Consider the following 10914-nt stretch of genomic DNA (forward strand, 5'->3'; position numbering starts at 1 on the left):
ATTGGTGCCTTGGATCGGGTTTTCAGACCCCACACTAAGGCCAAGGGGAGGGCTGGAGCAGTACTGAGCCTGGAAGGCTCCGCCTCTCAGGCATCTTGGCTGGGGATTAAATTAGATGACCCTTGCGGTCCCTTCTAATCCTATGGTTCTATGATTCTACTGGCCAGCATGCTCCCAGGGAAAGGACTGATATAAAAGAAGCTCCAGTAGCCCCAGGCAGGAGGGAGACAAGAGGGAAGCCATTTCCTGAAGAAGTACCATATTGCAGCAGAAGGAGAAGAAACCTCTACTAAGAGGATCTGGCTGTGAGTCTTCCCCCCCTTGAAGCTACCCAAGAAAGAGGTAGAACCAGAGGCAAGGGCTGACCTTAGCCTGTGGGAGTTCAAGGCAAGGACTTTAATTTAACTACTTGTACTCCATTCTCCACTTCCTATAACCATCACTGTGACTTCCATGTGCCCCAGTGATCTCTGGTTGCTGCCACAGCCTTTTGGGACTATTGGAAGCTGGTTTAATTTAGAACTGGCCTCAGAATACTCTAACTTACCTCTGGGGACCAAACCAGTGGGCAGACACCTTTGCCCTCTCCTCCCTGAGTTGTGCTATGCACTCCTTGGCCTTGGTGGAGGCTCTGGGACTGTATATTTATACAGACACGCACAACACATTTTATATTCTCTTGCGCTGGGTGGAAGGATAATAGGGAAATAATACTGCAACAGCGAAAGCTTACTATGTATTGATTGAATGTTACCAATGTGCTCAGTGTTATACGAACATTAAAGATGACATAGTCAATCTCACAAGGAACTTGCTATCTAATTCAGACACTGTATCTACTGCTTTTTAGAGACATGAACAAAGGTCAAGTTCCTACTTGAACTGCTTTATATTCTGTCTGCAAGTATCTGAAAACAACCCAAAGACAAGAAGAATGTCAGATATGCATAAGAGCTTGTATGTCTGCACTAAGTGCTTTATTTAGCTATTTACAAAGCATTTTCCTCTTCCTTAATGCAATGTCAGTAATTTAGTCATCATTTGTGACATTTCAGTGCAGAGTGAATAGTAACAAAATCTAGGCAAAGCTGCATGAACATCCTTCAGCAGTCAGAAATAAAACCTCTAAAGAAAAGTGCTGGAACTTAATGTGAACTCAATTTGCAAGGCATGAAAGGCTCTATCTTGTAGCCCAAAATCCTTGAAATACTGCTTATATCACAGGAGGAGACATTTTGGTTTCAGATCCCAATATTCACCCCATGTTAACTGTGCTTTCTATAAAATTGTAACAATAGCCTAAGGTCATTATAATTTTATTTTTAGCCATGTAGAAGTAATAAATTAACAGATTGGACAGAAGGAGGTTATTTCATGAGTGTTATAATTATTTTGCACTAGGAATTTGATAAATATGGAAATCATTTTAGATTATCCTAGGAACACTTAATATTTGGGTCTTTCATGCAAAGAGTATCTGTGACATTGGATTGCAACTTTTCTTGGTTCCAGAAATTGCAATTTTTCCCAGTAAAAGCACATCCAGTATTTAGAATAGGCACCAGTGCATAGGAAAGTCAGGAATGGATTACAACATACAGGGATAATCCATAACATTACTGTATTCCAAGTACTGATGCACGTATTCAGGTACTCTAATTTATCAAACACAGGAGGTTCCAAATACTGATTTGCCTTTAAATATTGGATTCATGTTCGGTTTCGGAGAGTACAAGGCAGGGTTTTTATGCATGTCCCTATCACCAAAGTCAGTGTGGTAACTACACTGTAGTTACAATGTGAATGAAAAATAACTTCAGTTGGTTACAAGGTCTAATATGCTTACTTTGGTTTGTAACAGTGTGCATGGTAATATTAACAAGAATGGAAATTTTCTTACCCAGTCTTTTCCATTCTTCTAGCAGCGTCTTTTACAATCATCCTACATATGAGCTATTTCCCTCCTGCCTGCAGCTTCTGGAGGCAATTCAAAGCTATAGTATAGCTTGCTCTAGCCATGCTCCCTTTGCCAGCCTACTGCCAATAGATTCATTCCAGAGCAGTGTAAAAAAATAGTTAACAGCAAAATTATTAGTAACAGCAAGGTTATTATTGAAGCACCACATACAGCACCCTCCTGCTGAAGGAGGCCTCTGCAAAAGACAGAAGACAGTGTCTGATAAAGGTGTTAGCCAATATCCGTGTCACTGCTCTGTAGTGCAACAACATGCTTTTTCAGCCCACAAGGTTGCCATAGATCTTGTGGCATGTGCCTTGATTCCTTCTGGATGCCTTTTATTCCTCAACAATACACAGTACGATCCATCTGGCCAGGGATAGCTCACATAGTCTAAGTCCTTGACACCTTGGGTGAAAGGAAATGAACAGAGAGCCTGATCTCTTTGTGGATTCCGGACACTTGATATAAACCTTTGGTACTTATCTTCCCATTGAATCGCTGTGACTTTGGACAGACCAAAGGGAGGACAATCTGCTGTGAGTCATGAAAAGGAGAGTCTACTTTAGGCAGAAACATTTCTGCACCACCTTGACATCATTGAACGTACAGTAAGGTTCCTGCATGGATAAGACTGTGGACATGATGGTGACCAGAAAACAGGTTTTGATGGAGAGATAAAATGGTAATACAAATGTCAGAGGTTTAGAGGGATGGATGGTTGGGGCTTTCAACACCAAAGGTAGGTCCCACTTAAGGAAAATTGGTCTGACTGCTCCAAGGGACCTGGATACCTAAGAGTTCTCACCCAGGGAGCCCAAGGATCCTGCAAACAGCACAATAATGAGACTTATACTTGGAGTACTGTGGTGTTTGGCTCTGAATCTCCCACAAACACACAGATTCATGACAAACACCAAGAAAAATTCCATGATTCCTTCAATTATTCATCTGGGCATGGAGATAGACATGTCAGCAGTGCAGATCTACCCATCATTTGACAAATTCCACAAGATTCAGGATTTGATATCCATGCTAGTCAAGAGCGGGAGCCAACAACAGCTCAGTGCCTTCAGCTACTGGGCCTCCTGTTCTCGTGCAGAGGAATCACTCAATGGATGAGATCACAGATCAGATGCCTCAGGTCTGTCTGCTGAAAGTATGGGACCATGCTCTGGCATGCATGCAAAATCAGGTACTGGTCCCAAAGCAGGTCATCAACTTCCTGAGAATGTAGACAGTCTCAGGCAATATCTACAGGTGTTTGTCATGAATCTGGGCTCTTTCAGGAGATTCAGAGCCTGGATCATGGCACTATGTGCCATGGTCTGCATAGGAGTCTGATTTAGATGCCTTCCAGAAAGAGGAATAGGTGAATTCCTTGGGATCTGAGTATTGAATATCACCAGCATCTTCATAAATACTCTGGGGCCGATGAGAGACTGAATGGCACTTTTCGGTACTGGTAGCAATCCATGCCATAAGCAAATCTCAGTAGGCTGTCTTGGCAGGGGCACACCTGAATGTGGAGGTATGGGTGACCCAGGTGATGTGTGTCTTGGTGCCAACCGGAAGAGAGCACATGGGTGAACAAGGGTTACTGGGATCCCCTGGGTCTGATATCTTCATACTAGTTCACCAAAGTGTGTCATGTAAAGTCTTTACTGAAAGCCTGTGTTACCCTGATCATCATAAACATTGTACAATGTATGTACAGGTAAAAATTAAGAAGTTATGTATCTGTACTGGAAACCATGTTCTTAAAGCTTTGAAGTTAAAAGCAGGGCACCACGAAGTGACCAGCCTTGGACAGCCTCTGGTCTGACAGGGGGTAGGAAATGCGTCTCACTCTTTGTTTGATCAAGTGTGCATTGTGCAATTGTGTGTCTCACAATGTAAGCCTATGTGGGGCCCAGCTGGATGCTAATGAGAAGGTTGCAAGGTGAACCAGTGAGGGAGACCAGAGGGAACAACAATCAACAGGAGGTGCTCTGATCATGCATAGCGATCAAAGGACTGTTTTGATATATCTGAGCTTGCAAAGAGACACAGGGGTTCTTTCCACTGAGGAGTCAAGAGGACAGCGTGGAGTCTGGTGAGTGGAAGATCACAGCAAAGCCTGGCTGTAAGACACTGGATGGCTTTTGGGGTGAGGTTTTGCTCTATATGCCATAACAATGTCTTGTTTAGGCTATAGAAAGCATGTTATTATTTTAATTTATATGTAACCATTTGTTTCCACTATTTCTATTTGCTTCTTCTTGACTATCTATTTGTTAAATAAACTTCTTGTTCTTACTGTAAACATATCTAAGTGCCATGTGTTGAGTGGTGTGATGATCTTGAGGCCCATCTGGTAAGCTGGTGTGAACTATTCCTTCAGGCGTAGCGGATCTGTGAATTCTGTGAGTGCCAGTGGATCAGGCCCTGGATGCTCCAGAGAGGAAGCCCAGTGGGCTCAGGGGTTGGAGTATGCCTATCATTAGTCTATAAAGAGTAAGGCATGTGGAGACCTGGAAGGCAGTCCTTGTGTTGCCAGAGGCTGATGGTGTTGGGGAACTGACCCACAGCAGGCACACTCCTATGGTGAGGCAACGGGAGATCTCGTTCTTGACCAGCTTGCCCCACTAGGGTTGCTGGTGATGAGAAAGTGGATGAAGAAGGGATGGAGCCCTTAGCTTGAGGGAGTATCCCTGATGCACTATCTCTTGCACCTGTTTTTCTGTGGTGGATGCAAACCATTCGTCTGAAAAGTGGGAAATCCTGCCTCTCGAGCTCAGGTCTGGTGGAGCACATTCATTCAGTGTCTTAACAACCCCTTCGATGTTGTGGAAGCACCACTAGATTATCCACTTGTTCTTTGATTCCAAGGTTTTCCCTTTCCTCATCTGTTATCTTACCTCTGAAATCTCTGTGAGGAAGGAGGATGAAAGGCATGTCTGTTGTATACTACCTATTAGTTCAGTTCAGTCATTGAATTGTACCAGTTTTTTCCTTTTCTAAAATGTTAAATGAATGTAGAAAGAGACAGTCCTGCCTAAAGAACTTACAAGCTATTGGAGAAAGGAAGGATTACCTACCTTTTACAGATGGGGAACTGAGGCACAGAGAGAAGTGTCTGATTCAACTGGTAATTGAAACCAAATCGCCTGCATCTAGTGTAATAGCTTAACCACAAGATCATCAATTAGTTCAGTTTCTTATTGATGTACAGTAACCACAAGAAACAAAGTTCTTAAATGGAAATAAGCTATGTAGAGCATAGATAGTTCAAAGGTAACCCTCTCTATGTAAATCCAGCCTAAGTTTGGATAGGCATGTCAGAAGTCAGTTATTTAGCTTTCAGCAGAAGACTCAGTTTGATTTAGTTGGGGATTGTTCCTGCTTTGAGCAGGGGATTGGACTAGATGACCTCCTGAGGTCCCTTCCAACTCTGATATTCTATGATTCTATGCTCTGACAGTGAGTTTGTAATCCCTTATTAGAGAACCAAATGGAGAGGGGAAGGACTGTTTAAGTTTAGTAGAGTTTTCAGCCACTATCTTATCCAGTTTTTCTCCAAAGAGGAGAGATCCTGTGAATTTAGAGTCGCACAGGACTCATCTGTAGTGAGCATCTATCCTCCACAGATGAAGTCATGTGTGTCTCCTGGCCACTGAGCTGGATGCTGTGGCCTTGGCAGAAAACTTCACAGCATCTATTGAAGCATCTGCCACAAATGCTGTTTCTAGGGAGATTTCTTATGTATAGCCTTAAAGACGTGTTGGTCTCTGCATCTTTGCTCTTACAGCTTGTAGAATCTGAGAATATGCCCATTAATGTGTTTACCCTGGTCAGAAAATTTCCATGCCTCCTTGATTACCTTCTCAAAGGATGGGTGTAGGGGAATCACTCTCTCAGGCTAGGATTTGGAAGGGAGACATTTTCTCTGAGATTTATCATTGAGGTCTTGCTCGGGTTGGATCTGGATCATGGATACAACCTTTTTTACATATGGTTTCAAACTTCTTGAAGAGAGTAAAACCTTTGTTAATCTCTGTCCTGCTCAAAACCAGTTGTTGGTTGCTCTTCTACCACAGAAGAGGAGGAGGAGGGGGTCTGAGTCAAAGGACAAATACCTTTTAGAGGGTTTTGTTTGTTCATTTTTGCTTTTTACTTTTTTGACCCTTTTGTTCTTTAGTTTTTGTTTTGCATGCTTTGGCAGCTTAGCTATGCCCTGGGTGCATGTATTTGGGATTAGCTTTGCATTAGCCTTGAGCCTTCTAGAAATTTCTCCCTCAGAGTCCTCCCTTATAGGCTCCCACTCCCCAAGGTTGGGGGATGGGGACTAACTGCCAGCGTTTTCTGATTCAAGCTGGGAGAAAGGGAAGGGCTGATTGTGAGCACTGATTCTCTCCCCAGAGCACTTAGGTCCCATTTCAGGATGCGGGCTGGGACCTGGAATCCTGCTAGGGTCTTAGCCATGGGGTCCTGAATTGCCCCCGTGCCAGCCTCATCCTTAGAGCAGCTCTTGGTTCTGCCCTATGTCTCCTGGTTGGGCTTTTCTGTAGTGGAGTCATGGTTTCTCGGGGCGGGTCCCAGCCTGCCTGTCTGCTCCATGCCCAAGCAAGATGAGGGTAGGCAGGATAACTGGCAGGACCTAATTTGCCCTCTGTCGAGCCTGTTAAAGCTACCTAAAAGGTGCTAACTTTTAAGCTTAGCCCGGTTCTTGCATGGCTGCTCTGCCATCCCTGAAAGGGGGCAGAGGCACTCGGCAGGGAGGCATTGCAGAAGGCATTCGGGGTGGCTTCAGCCACATGCTGCTAAATCCCTGGTCTAGGAGGAGGAGAGAACAAAGGCGGGGAAGCAAATGATAGGACGGGAGCAAAGAAAAACGTCTCTGACTGCTGCCATGGAAGCAGAAGATCTGGCAGCAGGCCAGAGGGGAGCATGCCTAGCATAGGCTATGCTATAGCTTTGATCTGCCTCTGGAAGCTGCAGACAGGAGGGGAATAGCCCATACCTAGCATCTCCCACAGTTCTGCTGGGCTGCAGAAGACATAGGTGTTAAAAAGTATTTGTCCATCGTAGCGTTTACTGACGAAATTAAGGTTTAAGTTTTAAGAGTTACAGTAGAATCCTGATTTACCAAACCCCAAATAGCCACCAGTCTAGACTACCTGAATGTTCTCAATAGAACAGGAGGCTGCAGACTTTATTTAGTAACGTTTCTAAGCTCTGCAGAGCTGAGCTAGGCACTTGCAGAGTTCAGGCCCTTCAGCACCCAAAGCCTCCCAATGGATGAAGACTATTGATCTCCAGAGTTTCCCCATATGCAAACTGAATTGGGGTTTTACAAGCAGTAGGGATAATCAAGCTTCAGCTGTGATTCCATAGCATGGCCATTTTAAATCAAAGGCCAGAACCTCAATTAGCATAACTAGATGTATCTTCATTTACTTCAGAATATTGCATGCTTGAGCTTTAACTAGTGCAGTCTTGGCTGATAATGTGTGCAACTAGCACATTATGATGGGTGGCCTACCTCAACCTACTTTGGGCCACAGGTCATGAACTTCCTGTTGTGTTTGTATTAGGAATAAAGAGATTAAAGGACTTGATTAATTCTCTCACGTCTGATAGTGAAAACTAAACAGGAAGTCTGCCCTCTGTGTCTATGGTGTTGCAAATGGGCCAGTGCAATTCAAACAGTTGGTTAGCTAGCTAGGGAACGCCTACCTGCAATGAGATGAACTGTAGTCACAACTGGTAGGGTTATATGGTGCCCTGACTGTAAATTAATGGAGCCCTCCTTGGCATAAGCCCTAGAGGGAGGGTGGCAGTAGTTCCATAGCCAACTCAGCCCCAGGAGTGAATGCTCCTGGACATCATTTAATCTGTTCTTAAAATCAATGGAAACTTATGAACATAAGTGTGATGGTGCCCCACCATAAGGCTTTATGGAAATATTCTTATGAATATATATATAATTGGAATATGTTTTATGCTACATATGCCATGTAACATATCTCTGTGAAGGTTATGAGCTACTGAATCTATTCATCTTATTTGTATGCATGTATCATTTTTGTATTCGAAGTTATGAATATTGGCTGTGGACTTGCTTGATTTCTAAGTAGCCTAGTAAGCATTTGGTCAGCTTCTTGAGAAAGAAATGTGCAAGTTAAATGCCCAATCAAGAAGCACTTAATGAACAATGGATCTTGAAGACGCCAATACACATCTGAGCTTTCCCAGGAATGTGGATTGGCTGGTTAAAAAACTCAGTCATACATGGACATGTGACTTGCCCATGTGACTCCAAAACTCCATGTTGCAGCTGGATTCTACACAGGGGGAGGGAGGGGTGTCCAGCCACAGGAGAAAGTCTATTTAAACCCCTGGGCAACCCCTCCATTTTGTCTTCAGCTGGCTCAAGAGACAGCCTCTCCACCCCCATGGATACCTGAAAGAAACTGGAATAAAGGACAGTAACTACAGGGAGTGTGAGTGATTGCTGGACCTAGACTAGAAGGAGACTAGTCTGTAAAAGAAATCTTACTGGGTGAGGTTTTTTAATCTGTATTCAATTTCTTTGAAATAGACTTGCGTGTTCTATTTTATTTTGCTAGGTAATTCACTTTGTTCTGTCTGTTACTACTTGGAACCACTTAAATCCTGTATATTTACTCATATTTGTGTATTTAATAAAACCACTTTTTACTTATTAATTAACCCAGAGTATGGATTAATACCTGGGGGGCGGGGAACAACTGTGCATATCTCTCTGTCAGTGTTATAGAGGGCGAACAATTTCTGAATTTACCCTGTGTAAGCTTTATACAGGGTAAAACAGATTTATTTGGGGTTTGGACCCCATTGGGAGTTTGGCATCTGAGTGTTAAGGACAGGAACACTTCTTAAGCTGCTTTCAGTTAAGTCTGCAGCTTTGGGGCATGTGGTTCAGACCCTGGGTCTGTGTTGGAGCAGACTGGCGTGTCTGGCTCAGCAAGACAGGGTGCTGGAGTCCCAAGCTGGCAGGGAAAGCAGGGGCAGAAGTAGTCTTGGCACATCAGTTGGCAGCCCTAAGGGGGTTTCTGTGATCCAACCCGTCACAATAGACATTATTATACCACTTCAGGGCAGGGGTCTGTCTAGTCCAGTGTTCTGTCATTGACTCCCATTGGATCAGAGGAATAGAAAAACTACCTTATGAGAGGAGACTCAAGGAGCGTGGCCTAACAAAATGAAGGCTGAATATAGCTAGGGTTGCCAACTTTCTAATTGCACAAAACCGAACACCCCTTCCCCCAGGCCCCACCCCTTGTCCTGCCCCTTCTCTGAGGCCCTGACCCCACTCACTCCAGATCCCACCTCCCTCCATTGCTTGCTCTCCCCCACTCTCATTGGGCTGGGGCAGGGATGCGGGACGGGGTGAGGGCTCTAGCTGGAGGGTGTGGGCAGAAATGAAGAGTTCAAGGTATGGGAGGGGGCTCCAAGCTGGGGGTTGGGGTGTGGGAGGAGGTGAGGGCTCTGGCTGGCGGTGTGGGTGCTGTGGTGGGGCCAGGGCTGAGGGGTTTGGGATGCAGGAAGGGGCTTCAGGCTGGGGCTGAGGGGTTTGGCATGTGGGAGGTGGCTCAGGGGATTGTGGTATGGGAGGGGGGAATGTAGAATCTGTGATGGGGCTCAGGGCTGGGGTAGGGTGTGGGGTGCAGGAGGGCATATGAGGTGCAGTCTCCGGAAGGGAGTTAGGGTATAGGAGGGGGTTCCGACCTGGGGCAGGTGGCTCCCGGTTGGTGATATAGCAGGGCTAAGGCAGGCTCCCTGCCTGCCCTGGCTCTGCACTGCTCCCAGAAGCAGCCAGCATGTCTGGACCTTAGGCAGTGGCACGGCCAGGTGGCTGTGTGCATTGCCTGCATCCGCAGGCACTGCCCCCGTAGCTCCCATTGGCCACAGTTCCTGCCCAATGGGATCTGCGGAGTTGGCGCTGGAGGCAGGGGCAGCAAGCAGAGCTTCCCTGATCACCCCTGCACCTAGGGGCTGGACATGCCGGCCACTTCCAGGGAGCTGTACAGAGCCAGGGCAGACAGGCAGCCTGTCTTAGTCCTGGTGCGCCGCCGACCGGACTTTTAATGATCCAGTCAGCAGTGCTAACCAGGGTCCCTTTTGACTGGGTGTTTTGGTCAAAAACCAAATGCCTGGCAATCCTAAATGTAGCTGCGCTGCTTGGTAATAGTGGCCGCAATGTAATTATGTAGTGGGGAAAGTAACAACGAAACCCACCACAGGAGCAATTTCAGAAAGGGGGATTATACAAAAATGAGACCGCTATTTAAATGGAAATTAAAAGAAACAGTCACAAGAGTGAAAGGTGTGCAAGCTGCATGGAAACTATCTAAAAAAAACATAGTAGAGGCTCAAACTAAATGTATTCCTCAACTGAAAAAGAAAACAGTAAGAGGACCACAAAAAAAAAAAAGCCACCATAGGTAAACAGCAGAATAAATGAGTCGGTGAGAGACAAAAAGGCATCCTGTGGAAGTCAATTTCTACTGCAGAAAATATAAAGGAGCATAAACCCTGCAAGTCAAGTGTAAAAGTATCATTAGGCAGGCCAAAAAAGACATTTTGGAGAAAGGTGTAATAAACCTCATAATGGAAAATTATAGCTTAACCTTCCTCCAGAGGAAGGCTGTTCCCAATCTTCGCTTAGTATTTGGCTTATGCCTTGAAGCATGATATTTTATATGTAAAAAGGTCAATCCAATCTAATCTAACTGTGAACATTCTCCTTGATTAACAGAAATGGAAATCTTTTTTATTCTTTAAGCTTTACAGAATTTTTACGTGCTCTTTAAAAAGAAATGGCATGATATGGTCACCAGTGATGAAAATGGGATATTCTCTATTTATCTAGCACAGTTTCAAGGTAAGAAAGAAATTAAATAACAGTGAAAAATAATTATTGTGTTCCTTGA

Source organism: Lepidochelys olivacea, assembly GCF_965140295.1.
Source record: "Lepidochelys olivacea isolate rLepOli2 genome assembly, chromosome: 11".
Taxonomy (NCBI): Eukaryota; Metazoa; Chordata; order Testudines; family Cheloniidae; genus Lepidochelys; species Lepidochelys olivacea.